Source organism: Lonchura striata, chromosome 6, assembly GCF_046129695.1.
Source record: "Lonchura striata isolate bLonStr1 chromosome 6, bLonStr1.mat, whole genome shotgun sequence".
Lineage (NCBI taxonomy): Eukaryota > Metazoa > Chordata > Aves > Passeriformes > Estrildidae > Lonchura > Lonchura striata.
In genome coordinates, this window is record NC_134608.1 from 48,615,613 (window position 1) to 48,627,377 (window position 11,765).

At 42.2% G+C, this 11,765-nt stretch overlaps 1 long non-coding RNA gene across 2 annotated transcripts in view; it reads left to right on the forward strand.

Moving 5' to 3' along the window:
• LOC110468063 (uncharacterized) overlaps positions 1–11,307 on the forward strand; it is a 24,635-nt gene extending 13,328 nt beyond the window's left edge. For both annotated transcript variants that reach the window (XR_002464987.2, XR_013340191.1), the window contains exons 7-8: positions 6,270–6,347; positions 10,203–11,307. This is a non-coding gene — a long non-coding RNA (uncharacterized LOC110468063). The remainder of the gene's footprint in view (positions 1–6,269; positions 6,348–10,202) is intronic.
• Positions 11,308–11,765: the final 458 nt, after the last annotated feature.

An 11,765-nucleotide genomic window follows, 5' to 3' on the forward strand; every position in this document is an offset into this window, starting at 1 on the left:
GGGGAAGGTATCATCTGCTCCAAAAGCTTGTTACCTCAAGAAATGCAGCATTCCAGGGAGCTGGCACTTTGTTCAGTTTCTTAGGTACAGCTTTTCAGCAAAGAATCACAGAATGTTCTGAGTTGGAAGGGACCTACCAGGATCATCAAAGGGTTGGTTACAGGCACATGCCTTGATGAAAGGTATCTTTTCATTTTTATGACTTAGCATGATTTTGGTACAACACATTTTAAAGTGTGTTGAAAGTGTATGGCAGAGTGGGAAGCCAAAACACCACAGTGTGGTATACAGAACTACAGTTCAAATTCCATCAAAATAAACTCTTTTACACACAAACCCATATCTTCTCTACTCCTCCCCACTCCTTTTCCTATTTATTTTTTGGCAGAGTGCAATAGAGAGAATTCTTTGTGCCAGTGGGCTTTAGCAACCCTTTCAAAATATTCTTTCTCCTGAGCCTACTTTGTGAATATTTAGCTGTATCTGGCCATTTTTTACCCTGATTCTCTCATTTAAAGCTAGATTTTTTTGGCTGCACTTTGTGATCTGGAGTTGGTATTGTTCATTCTTTCACTACATGTAGTAAAAGTTGTGTCTGTTGCTTCTCTCCAGCTACCATCTGTTTGCTTCTTTCTAGCTGTGATGGGTTTTTCATGTGCTCTGCGAAGAGTCTATCTAATGCTGCCAAACTTTTCTTTCATTCAGTGTCTATCAATAGCCGTAATGAAAACAGAGGGTTGTGTGAGGAAAAAGTAAAAAACAAATAAATGTATGATGTGTATGCTTATGAATTGGCCTTTTTCATTCATCATTTTGTTTTGTAATTAAGTGAAACTGAAGCTCTCTAGTAGGAAATTAGGAATTATTCATATGAACACCCATGAATTCATGATTGCTTTTATTGGACTTGAAGTCCCTTAACCCATTTTTCTTATGCTTTTCTAGTCTCAACAGGTGCTTCATCTCACTATTTTTTCCTCTTTTTTACTTCCTTTATCCACGGAGGAAGAGCCAGCAAGGCTTCTGAGTTGTTTTTTTGCCTTTTTGCACTGTATGACTCATAAAGTTAAAAAAGAAGCCTGAAATTTGGGATGTTACTATTTAAGCAAGCATAGCAAAATAACCTCTTTTAACTGACTTTCAGTAAAAGTGGTCATCAGCAAAACATGAGATGGCCCTGGAGAGGCAACAGTGTTGTGACCAGGCTGCAACATTCTGGAAAATAATTTTTGTCTCTTTGTCACTGAGCAGGTGGAAAGAGCCAGCTTGTTATAGTGCTCTGAAATCAACATGTTTTAGTGATACAAGAGAAGGATTGCTCAAAAATAAAGCCTAGTTTCTTTGATGCCAGTCTTGTTGCTGTCAAACAGAGCAGAGAGAAGCCTGTATTTTGAGTTTATAGGTACTGAAAATTACTATACTGTGTCAGATCTGCACGTATTTTGTATATATTCAGTTTAATAAAATGAGGTACCATAATGAAATTCTGTTGGAAAAGTACTTGGATTAACTTTTAATTTTGGAAGTAATTTTTAGAATGCCTTTTTTTGGCACTTACCTCAAATACTCCAAACCTTAATTTTCATTTGCTTTCTTTTTCTAGAGTCCCAAAAGTTTCTTCTTGTCATCGAGATTTCTGTGTTTGCCAAACATCCATTGCTGCAGTGTTTAAAACCAGATGAGATGTTTGAAGATGTCCTCGTCACTGGAACCAGCCATTTCTTTTTTGCCTTGAGTTTTCCCATGTTGCTTCAGTAGCTTGATAAATGTGCAACACTTTTTGCCTCTGTTGTAACTTTTATCTCGGATGCTTTGTTTCCATAGGCTTCCTAGACACAAGTCTGCATGTCACAGATATTGAGATGTTGGCTCATTGCCTCTCTTCTTTTGCAATTAAGTTCTTCCTTAAGGAACTTTCTGAATGCTGGATGACATAAAACATTGTGATATATATAGAATTCTTTGAAACTTCACTGATTGAAATCTGTCCTTCAAACAGAATGTGTCTACAGCTGACTTGCATATCTCTTCAGTATCTAAAGCTAACAAAGGAGACAAGCTTGTAAGAGTTCTGAAATGCAAGCAAAGCTTATCTTTAACCCTGTGTCACAGAATACATACAGGAGGGTTTTCTAATCCATGCTCTTTTCTTCTCTGCAATATTTAAATTAGATTATCTGTAGTTAATGCTTGCTGCTACCATGGGACCCTTCCAGGAGCAGAGTTTGGAGACAGCCTCCACTGCTTCTCAGTGGGGATCTGCTCTGGGGCTTTGGTGTACAAAAAGCAGGGCACATGTACACATGTACACTGCACATTCTGCCTGTGTACCACCAGCCCTCACCCTCCTGCTGGTCCCCAGGTACCCCTGCCTTCTGAGCCCCTATCTGAGGGCTCTTTCCCACTGCTGCACAACCACAGTGCTCAGGCAGACTCGTCCTCTTCCTTTCCTCCACTCTCCCTTCTCTGGACCCTGGGGAAAACTCTGTGCTAACAGGAGGTTTATGATCTCTGTGCAGTTCTGCAGTCAAGCCTAGAAGATGTTAGTGCATCTCAAGTGCATTGACAGACTCTTGCTGTGACTTGTTGTGCCCCAGCCTGGTTAGCATTTGCCACCTTTATCTGTCCCAAAGTGTCTCAAGTCCAGCTGCACATGGCTGTGCTTGTGTGACTGCCTACATGTGTGGGTCTGCAGGTCAAACTGGGCTGTGGCCACTGTTTAACTCATGTCTAGAAGCTGTATGTCACTATTTTCTCTTAAACACTTACCACTCTCTGCAGCTTTAAATGCTGACAAATCAGGTGCACTGAGTTGTTCACCGTGGTCTTTTCTCCTCGTATTTACAGAATTGTTGCATGTCCTGACTCAGCTTACCAGCTCCCCGTGTCTGTAGGATCCCAGGCTCTGGCAGCACTGAGGAAGGCCATGCCTGGGACTGGGCAGAGGCAGCAGGGAGAGCTGGAGCCCAGGGGCAGTCTGTGCTCTCAGCCTGGTGGCTGCAAAGGACTGGCAGCCTGGCTAAGGAAGCTCCAGCCTGGCTGGCAGTTTTGCCTCTTCCATCTCCATTTCTGCTCTTATAAATACACTTGAGTCTAAGTGGACAATTCATTTCAAGTGCTACTGGCTGATATTACCCCTTTGGATTTTCTAAAGAGGCTGTGCTTAGGAGTAAGTTTCTATAAATTGGCAGGGTCCATCTGCTTCTGAGATTTTGCACTTGTTATTTCAGGTTGTATTTAAAAAAGCATAGGCCAGCAAATGTAAGGCTCCTCCATGCAATCTGTCTGTGGTATATCATAAATTCAGTCGGTTATTTCAGGTGGAAAGCACAGGGCCTCAGCACTGGAGCATATTTAAGGGGATTCTGTGGAATTTCTGAGAACATGAGGCTTGCCCCAGGCAATGTGTTGCATAAGGGAGTTGTGCAATGCCAAACTGCCTGAAGTCTGTCATAATTTGTATACTTTGTGTCGTTGCCTTTCTATTCTATCTTCCTTTCCACAGCTGTGGGTTAGAATCTGTACTTACTCTTGGGTAAATGAGAAAATAAGACTTGACACATTGAAAAAGGCAGAGCTTCTCTTTGTGTGTGTGCAGCCTGTGCCATCTGAAATCAGTGACCAGGTAATGCCTTCCAGGCAGTGTAAACTTCAGGAGGTGCACTCAGTGCTCCAGGTGGCCCTTGAGGGGACATTAGACCTCTTTGAGATCTGCATGAGCAGGTGCACTTTGTACATAGTCAGAATATCTGGGCTAGAAGAAGTAAACTGTGCACAAGGGATGAAGATCCAGAAACCATTTATTGTCTTGCTGCTGTTTGCTATTGATAGTCAGTGTTTACAGAGTCCCTGCTAGTACCAGGATCACCTTATTTTGAAGTGCAGGGACTCCTTGGAGTTAAATGGTTTTGACTGATGCCATTTGCTACTTGGCTTTAGAGAGAAGAAATTAAAGCCACAGTTGGGGCAAGAGGAGTGTGAAATGTTTGCTGGTGAAGAGGAAATTATTCTAGAAGTTTTGGCTCTTGTAATCACCAAAAAATTACAAATCATAATTTTTGTAAAAGAATCTTTTAAAGTCTTGGTGAGACTTTGATTGAGAAAAAAGAAATCTGAAATTTTAATGTGAACATTCATCAGCTAAACGTTTATTTTAAACTTTATAATAAGATGGAACCTGTGATGGTGAATCGGGCAAAGCAGAAGTTGATCATTTGACTCAAACATCATTGACCTTAAAGGCAATGCTAAATTCCAATGAAGTAATTCCTCTTCTAGTTCCAGTCACAAATGACCTTTTATTGCTGCTTTTTAGTCAAAGCACCTCTTTTAGACCATCTTCATTGTCTAGGTGTTGTGATTCCCTGGGGTATCTCTTTCTCTATCATCTTCTGCCTAGTTCCATTTTAATGGCTTTAAATACATTTTTAAAATCTTACAACAATAGGTAGTATCATAGATTGTAGTAAGTTTGTGGCAGTGTGTCCCAGACAAAGTCTTCTCTGCCAATCTGCAAATCTGCAAGGATCAAACCATTTGTTTTTTGAATTTGAGTGTCTTTTTGCAGAGCTTTTGTTGAATTGAGCATTCTCCTGATTTCACTGGAATTAAAAGGTAGAACTCTGAGTCTGTTTGGTTCCTATCACTTAAAGCAGTCAGCACCATTAATTGGTAATCTTGGGAAATTAATTATTCTGATCTTTAGGACAGAGTGGCATTACCTGCAGAAATGCAGTGAAATGCTTCACTTTTTGATTTTTAAGCCACTCCAGGTGTTATCACTTTTTTTTTTCTTTTAATTTAGAATTTACTGGGCTGAATTTTTACAAATTTCACAGAACATTTTGTTCTCTGATTTAAATCCTGCATACCCAGTGCCTGCCTGGGGCAAAGACAAAAAAAAAAAAAAGTTAGCTTTGATGCTCTAAAACTGGTTAAATAAATCCTGTGCAGCTGGCCTGCGTGAAATGTGCCCAGTGACAGCAAGCAGCAGCGAGGATTCAGAGGGATAGGAAGAGCTCTGTGCTGTCAGATGTTACAGTGCTTTATTGCTTTGGCTGGGAATGGCAGGAATGTGTAGGTATCTCTACTGCTCAGTATCAGGGTGCAAAGTAGTTCCCTCAGGCATGTACGTGGACAAAACTGCTGCACAAGTGTGCAATGTTGCCTTCTGCATATGTTTGTACATGCTCTGGTGTTTTCCAACTTTGGAACTGTGGTTAAATCCTTAAAGGGAATCTGTGGGTCTGCAGCAGCTGAGAATACATTTCCAGCACTGGAGGTTCCTGTGTGGTTCCTGAGTGTCTGTCCTATCCATGGTGAGGAATTGTCTAACCTGTACTGTGGTGTTCGTCAAGGGAAATTCTTGGAGACTTGTTTAAATGTTCAAGCCAACGCAGTACCGGTTACACTTGTCTAAACTTGTTGGTGAGATGTCAGGGACTATTATGGATTGGAGACTGGTTTTTCTGCCTGTGCTGTTCTCACTACCAGCTCTGTTCATCCAACTGTCTCTCATCACTTTGCTTCTCTTCGTAATATAACCCAGCTGAGACATGGTCCCGAGGGAAAAGTGGCTTAAATCTGAATCTTGGAAAGTTAGGAATTAAAAGATGCATAGCTCAGGAAAATAAATTTTGGAATACAAAGTTATGAAGGCTGTGACTGATTCACATGAGCAACTTGCAGCAAGGTCATGTTTTCCTCTGATAGTGCATCAACAGGAACTTGGAAATTCTGCTTTTACTCAGATGGTGAGCAGAGTGCTTTTAGCCATGGTCTGCAGTGCCATTGCTGTGAATCCAGCTCCAATTCTCAGGCTCCTGAGTGCTTCCAGGTTCTCCAGAAAGAAGCACAAGAGTAACTGCAATAATTGAGACCAGATTTACAGAACTGGCCTCTGGAGCTCAGAATGGCAAGACTCAGAAAAGAAAAAAATGTAGAGACTTTCTTTAGTTCAGGTGTTTATCAGAAATACACTAAGAGGGACTTTAAAAAGAGATTTGTATGTATTGGATGGTAAACAAATTTCCAGCAAAATGTGGTAAGAATAAAACTTTCCTTGGAGACAGTTTGGCCAGTAGTTTCTGACAGGAGTTTTGTTGTTTTTTTTTTCTCTTCCTGTGTCATTTGTAGGGATCCTACATTGAAATTATGCTCTGTCCTACAGGGACCAGTGGCTTGAGCAAGTGCATGACGATTCTTAGGATGCCTGTGCTAAAAGACTTCTCTTAATGGACCTTAATGAGGTTTGGTTTCATTTGTTCCAGAATGGGATTGCCCTTGTTGCTGTCACTGCAGGCTCATGATCTGGACCCCAGGACTCAAGCAGGACTGAAGGACATATGGTAAGATTGTGTTACCTGTGCACAGGAGGATGGTGAAATCTGGGATATTAGCTTGTGACTTTCAGCTGTCTGGTCTGAAGCAAAGGACAGGTGAGTTTCTTTATTGGTGGAAGATAAATGCAGAGCAAGGAGAAGAGGTGAAAAACCCTTAGGAAAACTAAAAACAGAAGAGAAGCAGCACTGAGAGTGGGCCAAAGCTTTTGGTGGTGTATGTGAGCATTACTCATATAACTTCAAGAGGGTACATGCTTTAACTGAGCATGTACCAGCTGAGGACTTGGCCCATAATGTCCTTTATAAAGCTCTGGTTCCTCCCCAAATAGTTTTTCCCTCCCTCTTCAAAGGGCACCTGTTGTTGGTGGGGTTGGTGATGATACTGGATTAGTGCACATGCGGTCAGCCTGCTTGGCCTCGGCCCTTTGGACCCAAAATGAACTCCAGCTGCTGCTGCCCAGAGCAGGTGCTTCATCCAGCCCCAGCAGCTGTTTGAATCATGCTGTCATGGCCAAGAGGAGGGGGGAGCTCCCCTGGAGGACCCAGAGGAACAACTGATCAGCAGCAAGGAAGTGTGCTATGGAGACCTGGTTTCTATACCCAGCAGACAAAAATTGTTCTAGCATTTCCTTGTGGAAGTAGGAAGTAGGGAACAGTGCCTGTCACTCTGCATCCACTGAGCCTGCCCAGTACCATGATGGATTATGGTTCCAAAAAGAGGCTGAGGGACCAATAAGGATCAGCAGGGCTGGTTGTAGTCATTGGTTTAAAGCTCCAGTGAGTGACCCAGCAAAAGTGAGATTGGGCATAGAACAGTGCACAGGCTAATGGCCTGCTACCTGTTGAAACCATGGCCATCACACTTGCACTGCTAGAGGAAGGAAAACAAAAGCAGAGATAATTTGGGGTGTGAAGCAACTACATGGAACAGTGCCAGGGAATGGAGGCAGAGGGGATGACCTGGGGGTATATGGAGATGTGATGGTGGGAGTTTAAGGTCAGAGTTTGAGGGGGGGGGCACAGATAGTTCATGTCAGAGATAAAGCAGCAACAACCCACTATTAGAGTGATAGGGACAGGACAAGGATACGGGTTTTGTGGAGTAAGGGAATCAGAGCCTTCAAAGGGATGAGGGCAGCTTGGAGTAAGGGCAACCCCGACCTACAGCAAGAGGTAGTAGGGAATACCTTGCAGAGCAGGGAGTCTCACAGGATAAACTGTTCAAAGTAATTTCCATCACTGGTATCATAAGCAGCCCTTTCCAAGTCCCTTCCAGCATTCCTTCAATTTATTCCCCTTCAACTCTTGTCACTGACCTAGCAGTGGTTCCCATGCAGTCCTGTACTCTTTGATTATTCCCATGCTGTTAACAACAGTATTCCTGGCCTCAGTTTCCAGAACCACACACTCTCTAGTTGTGTCTGCATGTATCACTGTTGCCATTAACACCAAATTTGATGTGACTCCTTAGGGTCCCATTATCTTACCTGTATTCATTAAAGGTACCAGAGCCTTTCTGCTTTCTCTGATAGGCTCACTTTGTGTCCCTGTCCTGTGCATGTTTTTGTCATATCCCATCAGCCAGACTTTTCATTCTGTTTATCTTTGCTGATTGCTCAACCAGGTTTCCACTGAACCTCCATAGGGAGGGGTAAATGCTAAGCAAGGATACTTCCTTGTACAGCTGTAAAAGGACTATTCAGGCCAGAATTCATTACAGCATAGCCTAAGAGTAGGAGAAAACATGAATATCAGAGGCCTCTCTTTGTCAGGAAATGGGATTTCCGCAGGTGCTCAGTTGTAAATGCTTTGCATGCCTTTAAGGCTTGGCACATGGCATTGCTGAATCCTGATTCAGGATGCAAGAATGTCTCATGACCCCTGCCATGAAAACTGGTGTCTGGCCATGTTTGGAAATCAGCCGTCGATGATGACAGTACATGAGTATGGGTGAAATGAGCAGCTTGGCTTCAACACTAAGCAAGACTTGTTAAACATTGTAAATACAGATGTCCAATTCATATTTTGAATAATGAATATTATGAACTTTTCTGTATCAAGTGGTAAGAAGCTGGATCATCTTTCTTCATCTGCTCACTGCCTTCACAGCATTTGCAAGTGTGACAAACTATTTCATCCCTTTACAGGATTAGGTAAGATTGGTAACCATAATTCATGTGTAGAATTGCACAGAAATAGTCTAGATAACCAAATATATTGATTTAAAGTTACCTATGTGGTGGCGGGGAAATTGTTTCCATTTTGGTTTATTTGTTTAGTGGGTTGGTCAGGTTCTGCAGCTGACTTCAGTTGCTTATTCTTTTGGATGAAAATCTGCAGTGAAAATCTGCAGCTGTACAGGCCTGTACAATTTCTGTCCCAGTGTAGCTCCTCCATCAGGTATTCCTGCTATTTGGTTTGCTTCTACATGAAAATTAAGCAACTGGAAAAATAGTACCAGAAGCTCTACATGAATTAAATTCTCAAAGCTGTTAAAGTGATGTTTTAGGAGTAGGGTGTTTCTATGTTCATTCTGTCACTGTTACATGTGGAAAGAAACACCACATACAACTGTTACCAGTGTGTGATGTAGCTCTGTGCCACAGGAGATGTCCTCTGACACTCCTGTGGATATACCAGCAATAGTTCTGTCGTGTCTTCTTACATGCCTAATAGCATGGCTGGGTGATACCCACACCCACTGATCACCTGGCAGCTGCTGCCCTGCCTCCTTCCTCTGCACTTCTCTTCCTCAGCTTCCTTGAACTCAAGATGAATGAAAGTGAAGATTTTCAAATCTTGGTGGAGTAGGAAATTTTTGCTAAAAACCAAACCAAATGTCATTTTCAGAGTGGCTCTGTATTTAAGTGTGGCAGCACATTTAATTTGGTATTCCAGAGGTTGTTAAAAACCTACATGTGGATAGGAATTTTTTGAAGCATCTGTCTTTTGCTGATTAAAATGTAATTAGGTACCAAGGATTTAAACCATCCTAAAGGATGTGTGACAAGGCCAGTGTCCTGTCTGATGAGGACCAATGGAGCGAAACAGTTTGGGTGTGGTAGATCATAATTTACTAACTGCTGGATTCAGACTAAGTAAATAAAGAACTTGTTAACAGGCCTCCACATTTAGGGGATCTGGAGAGCAAAGAGGTTTACTTTATGTGAGGCCCATGTTATGCTGTGCAGGAATTCCTAGTTCAGGGTCAAAAATACTGAGAGCACCCTTTCACCAGAGAGCCGACAATTAGATTGCTTCCAGTAGGAAAAACAGCCTTTAAGTGGTGAGTGAACAGAGTGTCAGCAATGGACCTGGAGAGAGGGGCAGCACTCAGTCAGAGCCAGTGACACTCTTCACACCTGCTGTGGGGCATAACAGTAGCTGGCCGCCTCAGCCCGTGGCACTACAAGCAGAGCATTGTGCTGTGACACAGCCTGGACAGCGATTGAATTACACACCGATTAGGTCTTCGGCTTCTCCCTGTCACTGTGGACAATGGAGAATCAGAGAAGTGGACATGAGAGCTTTAGCAGGCCTTGTGCTCTCCAGCAGAGGAGGATTAGTTTGTAAATGGTAAATTGTGTTGGGGCCAGGAGTCGTAAAACTGAACTCTTGCCCTGCTGCTGCCTCAAAGGCACAGGCTCTGCAGAAAAGCCCTTCTCCCCTCTTCTGCTAAATGTTGTGATCAGGGGAGGGGTGGGCATATGGAATCTGCTTCTCCTTTCCTCTGCCAGAGAAGGAAGAAAAAACTGTACATTTGTACAAATTTTTCTCCTTACCATCTCTTACTATCTTTTCTAGAGATAATAGAAGTAAGGGCATGGGATTAAATTAATGAGTGTTCTGCCATTTCCACAGGGATGCGGATTTGCCTCTCACCGAGGTGCTGCTGGCTGGTTCACTGCCTGCTGGAGGGTGTCTCTAAGACCTGATTTAACCTGAAGCATGCACTTCCTCAGGAGGTCTGCAGCAGGGCTGGAGGACTGCAAACACTGCATCACTTCCCTCCTGTCACCTGCTGCCACATGACTGCAGCGCCTGTGCTGTGCTCTCAGCTGCCTCACTCTGAAATTTTCCTCATGATGGTTTGTATGGAGCTGCCATGGAGCAGGCTTTGCTTTTGGTGGCAGTATCCCTTGCCATGTCATTCATAAAGAAGATGGCTTTATCCTTGCCTTTATTCCACTGGGACCATCTGCTCTACCCACAGGTGCCAAAAGTGGCAAATCTTCTTTTTTAATTTTCAGTTGAAGCTCTACATCACATGAACTTCTTGGGGTTTTTTGAGAGGTAAAGACTTTTTTTTTTTTTTTTACAACACCAAATAAAGCAACACCAAATAACAACCCAAACACCACAGCCCAAGGAACCCATAACTGACAGGGAAAAAAACCTGAAACCCACACATTGAACCCAAGCTGGAGAAATAACTGCATTGTGTGACTGATACAGTCCATGGGAGTACAAAGCATTCCAGTCTGATTTTGCACATCTACTCCCTATACCTATTAATATCTTTTAGGCATGGGCATGGACATGAAGATGGGCAAGAGTAGTTTGCCGTGCAAACATTTTTCTGGGAGCTGTACTATTTTCTAGAGCTTCAGTGCGATAAAGCGAACATTTTAAAGCATTTGTGGAAATAGGGAGGATGTAACTGCCCTTAAACTGAGGTTGGATTAGGTGTTCTTACATCTTGGAGTCTGCCAGTAAATAGCAAAGTATATGAGCAATGGAAATATGTCCTTCTTAATCTGTAAAAAGAAAAGGACTGTTTTGAAAATCCATCAATCTTTCAAATCATCTTAAGGCATATTGATCCTGAATAATCACAGGGGAATTCAACAGGGGTGTTCTTTTTAGTGATCTAAAAATATAGATGTGGTTGAATACATAGAAAACTGTATCTTATTCCAGTTGTCTTTATTACTGCAATAAATGATACCAACTCTTTCTTCCTACAGACTTTATCTCATCTGTTTATAGTGCTGGCTTTTCTTTTTTATTTGAGCTGAGAAACAATGTGTGCCTAGATACTGTAAGGTTGTAGAGGCTTTATGAACCTACCATTTAAAAGGAATTGTTTCTGCTCTGGTTGCTAGTTTGAACTGAGAAAAGATACTCATATTTCATACTCCTGAAAGAAATAATAGACTTGCTGTAATACAGCAGTTCAGATTAATCTGCTCATAAACGATCCATTCGGGATCCAGAAAACTCCCAAATCTCTCCCATCTATTTTCTCTAATAGGTGGCAAATCCTTAGTAGCTTTCAAAAATGCTCACAAGTCTGCAGGGCATGAAGGCTTTGCTTTGGTTTATCTTTTGTAAAGCTTGGTAAAAAAATATGAATGAGAAATTCAACTGTCATTCATCATAGTCAGTACTGATAACTGAGAGTTCATTTTCAAAACTGGAAAA